Source organism: Macaca mulatta, chromosome 14 (genome assembly GCF_049350105.2).
Source record: "Macaca mulatta isolate MMU2019108-1 chromosome 14, T2T-MMU8v2.0, whole genome shotgun sequence".
NCBI lineage: Eukaryota > Metazoa > Chordata > Mammalia > Primates > Cercopithecidae > Macaca > Macaca mulatta.
In genome coordinates this window covers 11,126,052-11,138,972 of record NC_133419.1, presented here as the reverse complement: position 1 = coordinate 11,138,972, position 12,921 = coordinate 11,126,052, and the positions used below count along the sequence as shown (strand labels likewise).

General features: G+C 54.6%; 1 long non-coding RNA gene across 1 annotated transcript; it reads left to right on the top strand.

The window, feature by feature from the left end:
- The first annotated feature begins 1,170 nt into the window (after positions 1-1,170).
- Positions 1,171-5,901, top strand: LOC144334173 (uncharacterized). Its single transcript, XR_013403677.1, has 2 exons — positions 1,171-1,254; positions 3,874-5,901. It is a non-coding gene; the product is annotated as an uncharacterized LOC144334173 (long non-coding RNA).
- The last annotated feature ends 7,020 nt before the right edge of the window (positions 5,902-12,921 follow it).

The window sequence follows — 12,921 nt, the reverse complement described above, 5'->3', positions numbered from 1 at the left end:
CTGCGAGAGAGCTAGATTCCTTCTGTTTGGAAATGACACATTGGGCCTCACGTGAGAGGCTCCAACTTGGAACAGACCCAGAGGGCTGGCGCACCCGCCCGGGGGGCTGAGCGAACGTGCCCGCGTGCTGGGCTGTGTGCACTAGCATTGGGCTATGCATAGCCCGTTGTGAGGTTATATGGGTGTCTGCTTTTCGGGGATGAGTAGAGGGCCAGGTGCCTGCCCCATGTGTGGCTGAGTGCCCTGCATGTATGTGTCCCTGTGTCCTCATGTCATCATGTAGCCTGTGTAAATGCAGGTGTGACCCTGTCAGTCTGGAGGCAGGATGCATGTGCACACGTGTGTCTGTATCTGATGTGTGGCTGAGTGTTGCCCAACTGTGGAACTTGCTAATTCTGACAAGTGAGGCAGCCTCTACCTGCCTGCTCCACCCCAAGCTTCCCCTTGGAAGACAGACAGGCAGACAGACAGCTCTCCTCCCAGCTTGTCAAACTCTGTCTCCCCTGACTCCCACTCAGGGCTCACAGGTGTGTACCTGGGAGGAGATGAGTCCTCCTCCCCATCTCCCTCAGCCCTACTGGGTGAGGCCAGCATCCCTCCCTGCCAGGCTGGTTTGGACTTCTGTGTTGAGCTTCCTCAGAGATAGAACCCCTGGGGGCCATTTGCCATAGAGATGTGGGTCCTGCACCGCCTCCGTTTGGCCCCAGAGACTTCCCAGGGAGCTTACTGGGGAGGAGAGTTGGAGGCTGCAGGGACTGCCTGCTGGGGCTGCTGTGTTCTTTGCCCCACTGGGCTGTGTCAAAGTCCTGGCTTGAGAGGCAGGAAGGAATGGGAGCATCAGTTATCCCCATTTTGTAGGTGAGAAATCTGAAAAGCAGAGGTATGATTAGCATGTGGTGGGCAGGTGTTTGGACTCGGGTCCCTTGGCTCTAAGCGCAGGGCTCTGGAGTCTGGGGCAGGGGTTTCCCCTACTCATTCCCACACGGAGCGCCCCCCTCCCCCCAACAGCCCCGCCAATGCTGGTGCCTGAGGGTAACCTGGGGCTTTCTCACCCAGGAGCCCAGTTGGCCAATGGAGCCAAGTGGAGCTGAAACTGGAGTTCCTGGGATTTGGTCAGCAGCTACTGGTGGGCACACGTGACAGGTACATGTGGGGGCATCTGTGCTTCTCAAAGCCAGCTGGGGTTCCAGCAGGCACCCAGTCCTCCTCCCTGCTGAAGTCAAGCAGACGCTGCAGCTTGGACAGAAAATCTAAGTGAGCATCCCCCTTCATCCCAGGGTCACCCAGCTGGTCAGGGTTGGGTCAGAACTTGACCAGTCCCTACCCTTGGGCGCGGACTCGGGATGCCCCCTGCTGGGCTGCCCTGGATTTGCGGCTGCGGCTTGGGCTGCGCGGTGGGGCTGCGTGTACTTGTGCGCGTACACGTGGCTGAGTGTGGGGGTGTTAGGCCTCCACACTCAACATCCATTTCCGAATCTGAATCAGGCACCCTCTTTGCCACCTCCCCCCAATCTCCTTGGTCTCCCTTTTCTCTTCTCCCACCGCCTCTGCACACGTCCCTTTAGAAATAAAAACACTTATTTTGTGGGCGGGCGGGGAGGGTGTCCAGCTTTCCCCTGCCTCCTCCTGAGTGCCCCCCTCTGTCCCACGCGGCTTCCTTCTGAAGTCTGTGCAGTCGCGGATGCAAGGGGATGACGCCCCCCCCACCACCCCCACCACTGTATCACTCTTCTGACTTCCCCGCGCAGACTTGGCTAGGTCACCCTTATCAGATGGGGAAACTGAGGCAGGAGGAGAGAAGAGAGGTAGGACCCGGAGAAGCGCTCCCGCCCGGCTCGCTCACCACCCCCGCACTCGCGCCCGATTTAGCCGCAGGGAGGCTGGGAACATTGTCTTTATTTTAAGCCGCCGAGTGCGGCACGAACGCTGCTGCTAGCGACAAAGGGCTTCTTGAAGCGGCTGCAGGCGGTGCACGTGGGGCTTTGGCCCCGCCCCCGCGCGACCCCCTCCAGTTCTCCCCCATCTCTGGCTGGGTGGGGTGGGGGCTGACTCTCGGGTCTCGGCTCCTGCTGGTTGTTATTTTTGGTCGCCTGGTAGAGAATTCACTCCTCGGTACCACGGAGGGAACGTGGAGTCGCCCTTGCGCGGCTCGGCCCCAGTCTCGGCCCCCTTACTGTGCAGGAGGAGAGTGCCCTGGGTGCAGATTCAGCTTGGCCTTTTTCTAGTTGACGCGGCCTGAGCAAGCTAGGCCCCTCTCTAGGTCTCAGTTTCTTTTTTTTTTTCTCAGTTTCTTCATCAATAACAAGAAGGGTAGAAATACCTCCCCGACCAGGTTGTTTGACGGGTTAGTTGAGCTTCTGCAGGTAAAACGTGGCACGTGCGTCTGCAGAGAGTGAAAGCCATCATTGTGGTTTTTTTTTTTTTTTTTTTTTTTGATACACGGTTTCGGTCTCTTGCCCAAGCTGGAGTGCAGTGGTGCGATCAGAGCTCACTGTAATTGCTTCCCGGGCTCAAGCGATCCTCCCACCGCAGCCCTATCCCCTCACCCACTCCGAGTAGCTGGGACTACAGGCGCGCGCCACCCCACCGGCATTATTATTTTTTAAATTTTTTATTGACGGGGTTTCACCATGTTGGCCAGGCTGGTCTTGAACTCCTAAGCTTAAGTGATCCTCCCGCCTCCGCCCCGCTCGGCCTCCCAAAGTGCTCGGATTACTGAGCCACCGCGCCCGGCTGTTCTTATTTATAATACTTATTGAGCATTTACTATGTGTCAGGAACTGCTAAGTGCTCTGCATTTTTTTATGAGACAGGGTCTCTGTCACCCAGACTGGGGTACAGTGGCGTGATCTAGGCTTTCCAGCAACCTCCGCCTCCCAGGCTCAAGCGATTCTCCCGAGTAGCTGGGATTACAGGCGAGCGCCACTACCGCCCAGCTAATTTTTGTATTCTTAGTAGAGACAGGGTTTCGCTATATTGGCCAGGCTGATCTCGAACTCCTGACCTCAAATGATCCACCCACCTTGGCCTCCCAAAGTGCTGGGTTTACAGGCGTGAGCCACCGCATCCGGCCGGCCTCTATCTTTTTTTTTTTTTTTTTTTTTGAGATGGCGTCTCGCTCTGTCGCCCAGCCTGGGGTGCAGTGGCGCGATCTCGGCTCACTGCAAGCTCCGCCTTCTGGGTTCAAGCGATTCTCCCGCGTCAGCCTTCCGAGTAGCTGGGACCACAGGCGCATGCCACCACTCCCGGCTAATTTTCTGTATTTTTAGTAGAGACGGGGTTTCACCTTGTTAGCCAGGATACTCTTGATATGCTGACCTCGTGATCCACCCGCCTCGGCCTCCTAAAGTGCTGGGATTACAGGCGTGAGCCACAGCGCCCGGCCTATATTCTTTCATTTACTTTCACAACTCTATGAGGGAGGTTCCATTATTCCCATTTTACAGATGAGTAGATTTGCAAGCGGCTTGGGTCCCTGTGGTTTCATGGAGGTTGCGGTCAGTGCGCCTGGAGCCATCCTGGGGCTTAGCACCGGTTGCAGTTCCGGGGACGGCAGGGACTGTGGGACAGCATTTTTAAGATTCCCAGGGTCCGAAAAGGCTGCAGGTGGGTGGAGGAAGGAAGTGAGCAGGCTGCGGGAGTGCGCTGCAGACCTGGAGTGTAAGTCTTCGCCCTCGGTTTTAATCGGTGTCAGAAACTCAAACTCAGCTAAAAGTGCTACTTTTACCGTGCTGCTTCCTCTGTCCTCGAGCGTGCATTCTGAGTCCGGGTGGGAGGCAGCGGGTCGACCTGAGGGCGCCCCCTCCTCGCGCCTTCACCTTCAACGGCTTCAGGCCCTCAACTTCCTCTCTCCCCCGCACCCCTTCCCGCCAGGACTCGAGGGGACACTAATTCCCAGATGAAAAACAAGAAACTGAAATCCAGGGCGGGGATGCGGATAGAGCAGGCCCAGCAAGAGGCCACCAGAGTCCCCGCCGTCCGAGGTGAGAACGGACGCGGCCACAACAAAGGCATCTTATTGGGACAGGAAATCGGGATTTCCCGAGTCCTCTTTCGAAGTTGAGGCCTTGTAGACTCTCACCTTTCCTGCCCGGCTACGTGCTGGGCGCCGGAGGGCAGGGGGAGTGCGGAGAAGCAGCTCCACTCTACCGCCCCAAGTCTTGCCGGCAGTTCCCGAAGAAAAGGTTGGTTTGGGGCGGTCGCGAAAGCGGCGCCTTGCGTGTTTTCCTGTCCTTCCCGGGTCCTTATGGCCCGGCCGGAGACTCCGCTGAGTTGACTGGGCGCCCAGGGTCCTGCCAGGGATAGTGAATGCTGGGACCTGAGATAATGCAATGTGGCGTTTCGGACTTCCCGCTGGACCTGGCCGTGGAGAGGAACTGCGTTCCCACAGGGCATCCCTAAGCGTCCTCTGTCCCCACCTATGAAGACACGACCTGGAAGTCCAGGCCATTGGCTGCCGCCTTGGAGTTGGACGTGCCGTGGATTTGCGGCCCCGACGGAGGAAGCAGGCACCTTCCCCCGCACTATGGAAGCTCGCGCCACTCGCTGCTCGAAACACCTGATTCACGGCGTCGACCCTGCTTCGCTGGGTCTGCGGACATTGGGCTCCCCAGCTTTCCGCCACAGGGTGTACGCGCCCGGGCCCAGGCGAGTGTAGGTCCCACGTGAAACTGCTGGAGTCCCGAGGAGCTTCGAACGGGAATTTGGGGTCAGAGCAGGTCCAGGTCTCAAGACAACCCCTAACTCTGTACAGTGGAATCCGGTCGTCCAGGGTCGTGACCCGCGTGAGGCAGTGCAGATTTCAGGATCCCCTGCTCCCAGCCCGGCGAAGTTTCACCCTTCCTTCCCTTGCCCGCTCCCTCCCCCAGTTCCCTGGACACCGGGTCCTCGAGTCTCCCCCTCCTCCCCCACAAGGCAAAGGCCAAAGCTTGAAGCCCACGATGACGAAGGATGGGTGGGAAGGCGCCGGGCGAGTGGAGCCTCAGCCCGGTTCCTTTCCTGAGACCCTCGCAGAAGTACATCCGAGGCACTGAGAGGTTCAGTAACCTGTCCAAGGCCACACAGCTAGTAGGTGCCAGAGTCAGGCCAGTAGAATTCCAATCATTGCTTTTGCCCGGATCCTAAAGGTGCCCCCAATGTCAAATGTACTCGCCTCTCCGCGAGACCCTCGCCCCTCGCCCCTCGCCCTTGCACAGGTGCCGCAAGTAAGTCGGTGGGTCGGGGGCTGCCCTTTATCCTCCCGGCCTGCCGGGTCGAGAACCTTTGTTTATTGGCTCCCAGGGGTTCTCCACCTCAGTCACTGCTGCCCGGGGGCCCTCTGGTGACGCCCACGACCCTCCGCGCCCCTGCCGTGGCCCCTAGGGGCCCACCCAGCTCCCTGCCTAGGAGGGGCACGGCGAGGGGCTGGAGTGCCTGGGCTGGGAGAGGGGCCTGGTGCCAAGCGCCCACTCTCCTTCTCAGGGAAAGGAATAACAGCACTTATATCCCCTTCATGCCCCAGTGCAGGCCTTTTGTTGGCGAGGGTGGGTAAGGGGTTGGGCAGAGCTAACGCTAGAAAGGCACAGGAGCTCGCTGCCCTTTATTGAGGGCTTGTTCCTCGCTACCGCATTCATAACATCTTTGCGTGCAGTTTCTCATTTAATCTTCACGACTGCCCCGCGATGTAGGCACAGTTAAGGTCCCCATTTTGCAGACAGAAAACTGAGGCCCAGGGAGATTAGGTAACAATCTGCCCTCTTAACCCCTTCCCAGTTTGCAGGTTTTGCCCCCAGTTGGAGCCTAACTAGCTGAGAACACCCTCTGCCATGTGTAAGAGGGAGTTTCTTGGGAAATTGCTAAATCAATGTCTCCCGCAGTCCTTCATTTTGTGGCCCCATTATATTAACAAACACTTGCATAGCACCAGCAATGTGCCGTCTCCCTCTCAGTGTTTTATGCTTTAATTCATTTAATTTTCATAATAACCTGACAAAGCAGGTAGAATTATTATTCCCATTTTACAGATGAAGAAACCGAGGCACCGAGAGGTTCAGTAGCCTGTCCAAGGTCACACAGCTAGTACATGCCAGAGCCAGACTAGTTGACTTCCAATCATTGCTTTACCCCTATCCTAAAGGTTCCTCAAATGTCAATGGCGATGTATCCACCTCATCTCCTGTCTCCTTCTCCCCTTCTGGCTCCCACTGTGGGGCAATCAGCCTTTTCGTTAGGACCTGACATGATCGTGGACCCACAGCCCCCCTTCCCCGCCCCCTTGGCGCCTCCTGCCAGCCCCATTGCTGATGGAGGCCTGACCAGGTCAGAGATTGATGAGAATGAGAGGATCTCCGAGGCCGCCTGTTTACTCTGCCGGCAGGCACACGCAGTGATTAACAGTGCACAATCCAGTTAGGACCTGAGCTCTGGGGCTGGAGGCCGGCTGGAGGCCGGGGGCAGGGAGAGGGGCCTGCCGCCTAGAGCTTCTGTTCCCTGGGGATCTTGGGGGTTTGCAAGAAGCCCCTTGAGGAGACCGAGGAGACGGAGAATGAGTAGTGCCCGGCCAGAGGGTATAGGGTGCATGTAGACAACCTTCCCTGTCCTTCTTGCCCCGCCCCCTTTCCACAGCGATAGTGGGGCCAGGCATGTCTCAGCTCCAGACCTTGTCCAAGGAAGGAAGGAATGAAGGAAGGAGGAAGGAAGACTTTTCCCAAAGGGCAACCTCCCAACAGGAAATGGTAGCAATGCAGGGAGAGAGGCAGGAGCTGGGCTGGGTCCGTCTGGGGTTTGGTCCGTCTGGGACCCTGTCTAGCACCTTGTAGAAGGGGAGTCATGGCCTCTTTCCCACCTTCAGTCTACTCTTCTGTACAGGGAGTGGAGATGGAGGCAAAGTTGGACCTGGTAGCCTCAGTGGGCTCTCCCAGCTCTGATGTTCCTTGAAGATGGGACACCTGGGACTTGACTCTGTTCTGTGTCCTGGCAGATCCCTCCATCCTCTGAGCTTCAATGTCTCAGAAAGTAAAACGGGAACTCAGGCTAGCCTAGTGTTCCTCAGTCTATTTTGTGGATGTTAGTAGGTGTTATTTATTTATTTATCTTTTTAAAAAGGCCTCTGTGATTAAATGGGAAATTAATTAGGCTTTCTTTACTGCAGGAACCTCTCCAAGCAAATACATGGCAAACGTGTGTTGAGCGTCTCTGAGAGGCAGAGAGAACGATTAGCATTTCCCAAACTTATTTCTCCACAGGATGTTTTTTTAACATGGAGCGTCTCATAGGACTGGCTTCTGAGGAACACAGGTGGGTCACTCTGGACTGGCTTATCTAGAAAACCTCCAGCTCTGCTGTGATAGTTTTAGGCACCGCCCGTCACCCATTCGGCCTCTACTCCTGCCCCCTTGAAGGACTCCTTTCCCTGGCCCCAACCTTTCCCAGACACTGCCCACCTCTGGACCCCTTACTGTACTCTCTTTAGGGAGCCCTTCCTGTGCCTGGCTTCCTGTGACCTCCCTGGCTCAGTCCCCTAGAGGGCTCAACTTCATCCTGCTGCCCCTTGTCTGGTCCTTTCCAGTCCCCAGAGGACCTAAGGGGTGCTGTCTGGGCTCTTCTGGTAGCATCAGTGTGACAGCCACCCTCAGCCCCAGTACGTGGTTTTCTGGTTCCTAATCCCAGACCCTAGTCCCAAGTTTCCCAGGCTCAGCTTCAAGCCTCCCTCTTTAGCCCTCAATCAACAGACCTCATTTCCTATCCCCTACATGAGGCCTCTAGCCCCAAGTCTCCTGGCTCCCAGCTCCATGCTCCTGCACCTCGATCTGCAGCTCCAAGCCCCAGTCCCACTGCCCACTCATGGCGCCCAGCCTTCCTCTCCAAAGCAGTTTCTGAGATTCTGGGTTCTAGGGGGTTAATAGGCAGCCTCTTTCCTCTCTCCAGCTGCAGCTGCAACCTACTTGGTTTTTGGGCCTGAGCCAGGGGCCTGGGCCAGAGGAGAGCAATTGAGCACCCTGGCTGAGTGAGGGATGAATCTCAGGAGTTGAGGACAACTATTTACAGTAACACTGCCCCCAACCCCCCAGCCTGGTTCAAGGTAAGGGAACCCCTTAGAGGCAAAATTGCAGACTATGAACAGAAAATTCTAGTGAGATAAACGGTGGGAGGTGGGGGTTGGGGCCAAGGGCAGGATAAGGAGAAGACAGGAGAGGGATGGGGGTGGTAAGCCTGGTCCAACCAGTGGTCCTGAGATGGTGCTGAGGATAGGGCCTGCCACAGGGTGTCCTAGCTGGGGAATCTCTAAAGAACCATTTTACAGATGGGGAAGCTGAGGCCCTGTGATTTGCCAAAGGCTAGTTAGTGGCCAGTGCCCAACCCAAAACTGTCTCCTCATATCATGATCTCCATGTGCAGTTTCCACAGCGCTTTTTCTTCAGCACTTCCTCCTTCTAGAACTCCTTGCTGTGCTTAGCCTCTGGGGACACCCGCTTTTGGGTCTCTTCCTACTCCCCTGGCTGTTGTTCCACATTCCCCTTTGCAGATGTTCCTTGCCATCCTGCTCTGAACTTTGGAGTGTCTGGGCTCAACTATTTTTTTTTTTTTTTTTTTTTTTGAGACGAAGTCTTGCTCTGTCGCCCAGGCTGGAGTGCAGTGGCACGATCTCTGCTCACTGCAGCCTCCACCTCCTGGGTTCAAGCAATTCTCCCTGCCTCAGCTTCCTGAGTAGCTGGGATTACAGGCACGCACCACCATGCCTGGCTAATTTTTGTATTTTTAGTAGAGATGGGTTTTTGCCATGTTGGCCAGGTTGGTCTTGAACTCCTGACCTTGGTGATCCACCCACCTCAGCCTCTCAAAGTTTTTGGATTACAAGTGTGAGCCACCACGCCCGTCTGGGCTCAGTCTTTGGACCTTCATACCCACTTTCCAGGTGAGCTTATGCCACCCACACACTGATGACTCCCAAATGTATATGTCTAGCCTCCTCTGAACACCAGTCTTGTCTATCCAATATTTCCTACTCTGTAAAATGGGAATAATAATAGCTCTACATCCTAGGGCCATGATGAGGATTAAATAAGTTTAGACATGGAAAGTGTTGGAAAAATGCTTGGGTCAGAGTGAGCACTACGGCTGGAGCTATGCTTATTATTACCACTGTCATTATTGCTGCCTGCCAGCCAGCTCCATTTGGATGTGTAGAATCATCTCAGTCATGACTCATCCCAAACCCCAAACTTGCTCTATCTGCAGCCTTGCCCATCTCAGCAGGTGGCAACCCTGTCCTTTCAGTAGCTCAGGCCAAAAATCTTTGGAGCCACCCTTGACTCCATTCTTTCTCTCACGAGCCAAATCTAATCCATTAGAAAATCCTCTTGTCTTTTCCTTAAATACATCCAGAGTGCAACCACTGCGATCTTGCTAGTATTGTATTTCACCTGGATTAGTGTCTCGGGCCCTTTTGATATGTATGTTATATCATGTCTCCTCTGTGCAGAATGCTCTAACAACTCTCCAGCCTTCTCAGAGTAAAGCTCGAGTTCCCACAGGAGCAGCCCTGCTTCCTCCTTAGCCTCATTTCCTGCCACTGACTCCTCACTGCTCTGCCCCAGCCACACTGGCCTTTCGGTTTCCAGAACCTGCCAAGCACTTTCCTGCCTCAAGGACTTTGTACTAGTGTTCTCTTTGCCCAGGTAATAGTAAACAAACCATCAGGTTTCTACGGGATAAAGATTATGATAGAGATCATGCAAAGGTTTGGGAGCTGGGGCAGTGGGCACATAGAGAGGGGCCCAGAGAGCCTGGCTGGAGCCAGTCATGAAAGTCACCGAATGTCCCTTAAGCAGTGGGCAGCCAAGGAAGGTGTGTGTGCAGGGCAGGGTTGGGACTAGGGTGAGGTGAGGTACAAATTTAAGAGGATGCAAAAAAACTCAACAATTATGATAAATAATATTTTAATGTAGTCTTTTAAAAACCAAAATTAATGCAAAAGTTCACGATGAACAAAATATCAAACTTTCTTTTTTTTTTTTTTTTGAGATGGAGTCTCGCTCTGTTGCCCAGGTTGGAGTGCAGTGGCTCGATCTCAGCTCACTGCAAGCTCCGCCTCCCCGGTTCATGCCATTCTCCTGCCTCAGCCTCCTGAGTAGCTGGGACTACAGGCGCCCGCCACCTCACCTGGCTAATTTTTTATATTTTTAGTAGAGACGGGGTTTCACCGTGTTAGCCAGGATAGTCTCGATCTCCTGACCTCATGATCTGCACGCCTTGGCCTCCCAAAGTGCTGGGATTACAGGTGTGTAATCCCGGCCTAATATCAAACTTTCAATTAAAGACTGGATCAGGGCTGGGCGCGATGGCTCATGCCTGTAATCCCAGCACTTTGGGAGGCTGAGGCGGGCAGATATGAGTTAGGAGTTTGAGACCAGCTTGGCCGACATGGTGAAACCCCCTCTCTACTAAAAATAAAAATAGAAAAAAATTAGCTGGGCGTGGTGGCGGGTGCCTGTAATCCCAGCTACTCGGGAGGCTGAGGCAGGAGGATCGCTTGAACCCTGGGTGCGGGGGGAGGAGGGCAGAGGTTGCAGTGAGCCGAGTTGGCACCACTTCACTCTAGCCTTGGCGAAAGAGTGAAACTCCGTCTCAGAAAAAAGAGGCTGGATCAGGCAGGGCTCAGACAGGAGAGGGAAGTCCATTGCTTCAACGCTTCACTCACTCTACGCTAGTCTTGGCTGTAGACTGCAGGCTGGTGACTCAAGATCCTTCTGGAGTTGTGGGAGGATGGACTGGACAGGGACACCAAATAATGGGCCAGGAAGAAATTAGGTGGAAAAGCCTGGCCCAGGGCATGGCAGTGGGCTGGACAAGATGTTCCTGGCCTGTGAAATGGTATTAGCAAGTCTTGGTGAGGTAATGGACAGAAACTCCGTGCTTGATGGTGGTGCAAGTTTGACTGAGAGGCAGTTAAAGACCAGGGAAGGGCGGGGCATCAGGGACAGGGGTGGGGCCACATGGAGGAAGGGACACTCACTTGGCTCACGTTGAGGACTACCCTGAATCGGCCATCTGATCAGGAAGGGTAGCTGCAGCAGGTGGAGAAGCTGAGAGAGAAGGCTGTGCAGATCCTCACATTCTCAGCTGAGGCGGGACCAGGGAAATGAGGCCTTGAGATTAACCCTGGCAACAAGGTCTTGGGGCAGCACTAAGGCCAAGAGGTCAGGGGTTGGGGGGTGGGTCAGAGCCACATTCAGGGTCTGAAGGCTGGGCTGGTAGATTGGGGGTCATCAGGCCAAGGCTAGGGGACGGGATCAGGGCAGGGAAGAAGGGTGGGTCTGGAGACTAAATCTAGCACCCGTCTAGGACTGACCTGCATGTTGGGTTAGCCTTAGCATGGTTGCCTCCTTCCCCTGCAGGGCCAGGTGCGGGTAATGCCAGCCCTCTTCCCCCTCTCCTTGGGGCTGGGACAGTGCATGCCTGTCTTTGGATGTGGCTGGAGTCAGGCTCCTAGGCCCAGGGCAGGGTCCTGTTAGACCAGAGCAGGCCTTGGGTGGGCAGATAGACCTGGTGAATGGTTAACTGTTGTGCTGGGCAGCCACAGCTTGCATCCCACCCCGCTCTGGCCACTCTGCAGTCCCTGCCAGAGCACCTCATGGTCTGCACCCTCAGGTCCTTCCTGATGTGAGCAGCAGAACAGGCACTGGGCATCCTGGGTTCTGTCCTGAACTGCTGATCGTGGCTATCCTTCATCCTGCTCTCATGTGGTCTCCCCAGTGCCATCAGCACTGGCTCCTACCAGCCCAGGAAAGGCAGGAAGGCGTTGGGGAGGAGGCAAGACCTGAGGATGGAGGTTGGAGGAGATCAGACCTCAGTCACTCTCCTGGCTGTGCTTTTCCTTCTGAGGCCTCACTACTGCCAGCCTAGGGCTCTCTAGAGGTAAGATTACTGTAAAGTCCAGAAGTGCTACAGAAAAGTCCAAAAGTGCAACAGAAGAGCTAAGGTTAGCTGAGGGGTTGAACTTCCTGGGCAAGGGCCTAGATGTAAGGTGGCAAACTGCTCTTGCAGCCAGGATCTGGCCTAGGGAGGAGGGGCTATTGCCCCCTGCCCCTGCATTCTTCTCTCCTCCTGTTTCCAGATGTTTGCACCTGCCTCAGGGAGGGGAAGGGCCTCAAAGAAAGCCTTCTTGTTGGCTGCCTTCATTTTAGTTCCTTTTACCTTTCCAGGAAAGACTGAAGTGGGAGGAGGAGGAGCAAGACACATAACTAAAGAAACCTTTAAGGGAGCAGAGAAAATGGCAAGGAAGGTAAGGAGTAAGGGGTGTGTATGTGTATACACATCCCGAATTCTGCCAAGCTGACTCTCCAGGTTCAAGTATATCTCCTAGCCTTCCTTACCTTGAGAATAATGCATTACTTGCCTTATAGGTTATTGAGGGTTTTGATATGTACAATGTCATGTATCTACCATTATAGTACCATAAAGAATAGTTTCAGTGCCCTAAAAAATCCCCCGTGCTGGCCTACTCATCTCTCTCCTCTGCCTCTGAACCCCTGGCAACCACTGATCTTTTTGCTGTCTCCTTATATTTTTTGATGCTATTGTAAATGGTATTATTTTTTAAATTTCAATTGCTGATTGTTTACTGCTAGTATTTAGAAGCACATTTTTTTTTTTTTTTTTGAGACGGAGTCTCACTCTGTTGCCCAGGCTGAAGTGCAGTGGTGTGATCTTGGCTCACCGCAACCTCTGCCTCCTGGGTTCAAGTGATTCTTGTGCCTCGGCCTCCCGAGTAGCTGGGATTACAGGTGTGCGCGCCACCACGCACGGCTAATTTTTGTATTTTTAGTAGTGACAGGGTTTTACCATGTTGACCAGGCTGGTCTCGAACTCCTGACCTCAGGTGATTCATCCACCTCGGCCTCCCAAAGTGCTGGGATTACAGGCGTGAGCCCCTGCGCCTGG